Raw genomic sequence first — 5,458 nt, 5'->3', positions numbered from 1 at the left:
ATCCTACTTTGAGTAGAAATGTTTCTGTGACTTTATAGAACCGCGTTCTGTTTTCTCTAGGCAATTCCATGCTGTATTGCTGGGGGAGTGAGTGTTAAAAGTATACTTGCCAGAAGGCACTTGTGAAAGCTAGCACCTTTCTTTATCTGGTTGCCTAGGCAACGGGGGAGGTGGTGGCTCTCTCCATCTTCTGAGCTATTTTGCATTTAAGTATGAGAGGAATGCAGTGCAGAGAAACATAATGGGCTTCTGTGATACAGAATAATCATGTTTGCTTGCGAGTAAGACCCATTGGACTCAATGGGATTTACGTCTGAGTAAACAGCAGTCATGGTGCATACCCTGGCCATTAGAACAATGTGCATTTTTAAAAAAATAAGTGATTGTGAAATGTGTATTCAAAGTGTTCGCTGAACCAACACACAGAGATAGGCACTTTCTCACACACTGAAGCAAAGGGACAGATTAATAAATTAATAAATCCTGCATTCCAGGGGGTTGGACTATATAACCCTCAGGGCCCCTTCCAACTCCATGATTCTGAGATTCCATGTCCAACAGCTTGACCTCACCCCCAAAGGCACACTCCTCCATTGTCTCCTGAGAAAGACGGGTGCCATAAACAACCTGATTCTATATAAATTCTATATAAATTCTCAAAAGAAAAAAAAAATCCTTCCAGTAGCACCTTAGAGACCAACTAAGTTTGTTATTGGTGTGAAGTTTCGTGTGTGGATTTTTAAAAATTTTGTTTCAACTACGGCAGACCAACACGGCTACCTACCTGTGCTCCAAAGGAGCGAGCTACTGACAGGTTTCTCCAGTGTCTGGTTATGATGTTTCTGGCTGCTGGTGGGTTATGAGTTCTTTGTGGTGTAAGTGGGCATTGTTGTCTTGGAAGATGTTTAGTAGGGCCTATTCTGGGGTGATTTCTAATACTTGCTTGGTTATTTTACATATTTCTCGTATGGCTGTTGTCCAGAATAGTTGGATTTTGGGACACTCCCACTACATGTGGAGGTATGTGCCTGTGGAGGTGCCCCCTCTCTAGCATTTTGGTGAGGTTCCTGGGCGTATTAGCACTAGTTTTCTTGGTGTTAGGTACCACCTGTAGGTGATTTTCAGAGTGAGTTCTTTTCTTTCTGTTGATATGGATTTAAAGGGGGGTTTAGACCACATTCTGGTCCATTGAGTAGGATTAATCTCATAGCCGATGTCATCCTCCCATTGCTTTTTGATTGTGCCCAACCTCTCTCACCACCAAAGGAACACAAGTGAACAGCAGAGAAACTGCACAAGAAACGCTAACACAAAACCCCACATATATTAAGTAAAATAGGAACATGGCCACCCGACCCCACCCCCACTCATCTCCCCCCCTTCCACCTCTTTCCCCCTTTTCTTCCTAATGTCTCAACAAATGAAACTGTTTTGTAAAAAAATGTTACATGTAAAAAAAATACGAGACATTGCACATACCTTTGTAAATCAAGAAAATCTTTAATAAAAATACATTAAAAAAATAAAGCAACTTTTTTTTTTAAAAAAAGGAGTGAGCTACATAACCATGGAACCTGTCCGTCACCTTGTTGAAGGTGGATCATTCTGGTTGATGTGTTGAAAAACAGTGCTACAATGCCCTAGTTGATGCATTTTTATTCAAAAGTAAGTCCTGCAAAAGTTCAGTGCCTTAGGCTGCTATTCCATGCACTTTGAGATGCAGACACTCCAACACGTTTGTTAAGGCCTGCTGAATTCAAAGGGCTTACTCCCCAGGACGGACTGCAGCCTAAATTCCCATTAAACTCAAAGGGACTTACTTTCAACTTACACATGCTTTCTTACCCCGACTCCTAAGAAGGCACAAACCACACGGACTGCCCATGATGCAGTTGCATTTGTGGTGGCACCTAGAATGCATATGATAGCTGAGTGGTGACTTTCAAATCACCAGAGCCACATTAAAATAAACCAGGGTGCTTAAAGATTTTCTTGATTTACAAAGGTATGTGCAATGTCTCTCTTGTATTTTTTTTTAATGTAACATTTTTTTACAAATCAGTTTTGTTTGTTGAGTTTATAAGAAACATCAGCGCCATCTACCGGCAGTGACAACAAATGTCTAATCTTGACAAAACGGTTAACAGTGCAAAGTCCACTGAGGTCAATGGGACTTATTTCCAGATATAAGACTTCTGGAAATCCCTTACTTTGCTGATTAGCGCCTGCCTTCATTTTGCAGGTACGGAATCTTTCAATTGGGGCACCTTAGTTGCTGAAATACATCAGACCTATACCCAAATATAATTTATACCCTTAGGAAGAACTTCAGTGGCAATGAAGACTAACAGCCGTATTGTGATAGAAGCTTTCATGGGCTAGAGTCCACCTTATCAGATGCATAAAGTGGTCTCCCCAACATTAGAGTATTTTTTTAAACAACAACAACAACAACAAAGGGATTAAAGGGCCAATAGTCTCCACATTATCATGCATGGCGCAAATGAGTCCAAGATTAAGTGGGAGTGGGTGCAACCAACACCAGACTGGTGGCTGGTTGTAAATAAGATAAAAGCTATTCTTCCTGTTATGACCATGGTACATGCTGTTCCAGTAACATCTGTTAGGATGAGAGGAATTCTCTGCCTCAGGCAACCACCATGGCTCCTTTCCATGTCCAGGGCGCCCTCCTAGGCTGGGTGACTTTGGCATGACAAGGAGTCATCTCAGCTAAAGGACCCACAAGATCCCACCTATCGGACATCACCACAAATATGTGGGGTGCAGCTGGGAGATTAGCCTATTTTTATTTTCATAACAGTCCTTGGGGGAAAATGACTTGTTCAAGGCTAAACAGGTACAAGCTCAGCACAGTACATCATGTCTGAGTTTTGCTTTCTTTTGAGAAACCACCTGATGTGAACGAAAGCTTTGCTATTGTTTTTAACAACTGCAGGAGCAAGTAACTGACCTGTACATTTAGTACAGTGAAGAAGCCGTGCTTTGAGGAAATAAATGACTTGATTTTTTATTCAATTATTATTACTTGTTATTTATTAAATTTCTACATTGCCCTTCACCCGAGGATCACAAGGCAGTCTGCAATATAAAAACACAAAAATGCACAACTTAGTAACAATCAAAATGAAATTAAAAAATTCCTTCCAGTAGCACCTTAGAGATTAACTAAGTTTGTTATTGGTATGAGCTTTCGTGTGCATGCATGAAATGATTTTTTTATTTTGTTTCGACTACGGCAGACCAACATGGCTACCTACCTGTAATTAGTAACAATTAATTACACACACACAAACACACTTTTAAAAGGTCATAGGTTGTTTAATTAGCCAAAGGTCTGGGAGTAGAGGAATGCTTTTTGCCTGGCGCCTAAAGATATGCAATTTAGGCACCAGGCAAACCTCCTTGGGGAGAGCATTTCACAAATGAGGAGTCACCGCAGAAAAGACCCCTTCTTGTGTTGCCATCCTCTGGACCTCTCACAAAAGAGGCACATGAAGAAGGGCCTCAGATTATGACTGCTGGGTCCAGGTCAGTTCCTATGGGGAGAGGTAGTTCTTGATGTCTCCCAAGCTGCTTATCTTCCTACCACCTACTGGAAGCAGGGGGGAGAAGAAGCGATACGTATCTACATTTAAGGAGCAACTGCGTCATGTGATAATGAAACAAAGGGAAACCTGATATTGTAATACAATCAGCATTCTTTCTTTGCAAAGAAATAACAGGAACAGGCAACTAAGCTGCCCTGAAGACAGGGCCGGATTTAGGTTTGTTGAGGCCCTAAGCTACTGAAGGTAATGGGGCCCTTGATATGTCCAGGTGTCCTTCGTCAACAACAAATTGTTGCTGTTTTTGTGTTGAATATATGCTATATGGTAATTTAGGGACCTAATAGGTATCTAAAGCCATTTGCACATGCAGAATGTAGGCACCCTATATGTAGAAATGAGCAAACCAGTGATATTTTAGGGAGCAGGTGGGGCCCATGACTTACATCATAGGATCCTACACAATACAAAACACTGTTGCTGTATGTAGGTTTTATTTTATTTGTTTTTCATCTTATATTTTGGAAATGTACATCCAATTTTTCCCCCTTTAAATTTTTTTTGGGCCCCCAAGAGAGTGGAGCCCTAAGCTATAGCTATATGTAAATCCGGCACTGCCTGCAGATGTTGTTGGACTGGACTACAACTCCACTGGCTTTAGCGGCTGCACTCAATAGGAGTTCAACATCTAGAGGACCATAGGTTCTCTTTCCCTGTACCACCTCTTGATCTCATTGGTAGCTTGCTACCCCCTTACTGACTTTGTGTTCGTCTGCCTGTTAAGGCACAATAGTCCTTCGGGCACTTTTTCTCTCTTGCAGGGGCTTTCTCAGCTTTTAACACGGCAGGCAGAAATTCAATGAGTGAAGCTTTCCCAGCCCTGAATTAGTGGAGGATGGAAAAGGCACCGCCTGTTGAATTTCTGCCTGTTGCACAGCAATAATGAAAGACGCAGATGCCCTGCTAGAAACAAAGACTGCAATCCTAGGGTCGCAATGATACGGGGTGCAGAGAGGGAAGCTGTGTAGGGTTAACTGATGGGCCTAAGAGTCTCCTCCGTCAAGCTCGCTTCGGGTTTGCTGGGACCCGTCACTTTCTCTCAGCCCCTTGCCTACCTCAAAGGGTTGTTAGGAGGACAAAATGGCCCGGAGTTTGTGCGCGGCATCGACACTCTGAGCTCCTCTACTCTAACCTCTTGGAGGAAGGGCAGGATAAAAGTACTAAACCGGAAAGCGTGAAGCGCCGTCCACTAACCCTAAGAAACCACCCCCGCGCCGGAATTCATTAATGGGGAAAGTTACATTTTAGCAGTGCTAATAATCGAACTCTAAAAGTGAAAGGAAAAAGGGACGCTGCTCATTCAATCTCAACACATATTTTCCTTAATAGGAGAAAAAAACCCAAAATAAAGAGGCGGGTTATATAAATACCTGCAATCCACAAATACAGTCTGTTTAAGAAATGTAGCACTTAATAATAATAATAATAATAATAATAATAATGATGATGATGATTTCGCCTATTGAAATAATGAGAAACCGATTGCACCCATCCATCTTATTTCCCACGTAAGCATTTTGGCCTTTGTTTCTTCATTGCTTGCTGCAGTGTCGCAACACCAAATTTACCTTCTTAGATTTGGAGCGGCTTTCTCCTTTAAAAAGGAAAATAAAAACTTTAAAGATACAGAGATAATACAGTATACAAAGCTGCAACTTGCCCGCGCGCGCCTTTTTTTTTTTTTTTTTGCTTGCCCTTCCCACTTCTTCTTCCTCCGCCTCCTCTTTTTCCCTCCCAAGAATACCCTGTGTGTCGTCAGCCTCGCACGCGCGCAGCGTCACTCCGCCGGAAAAGGTGGCTGGCTGGGGCGGAGTTGGCGCGAGATAGGAAAG

Source organism: Podarcis cretensis (genome assembly GCF_951804945.1).
Source record: "Podarcis cretensis genome assembly, chromosome: 6".
NCBI classification, from domain to species: Eukaryota; Metazoa; Chordata; class Lepidosauria; order Squamata; family Lacertidae; genus Podarcis; species Podarcis cretensis.
The sequence above is the reverse complement of the archived record's forward strand: the minus strand, read 5'-3'. Positions refer to the sequence as shown.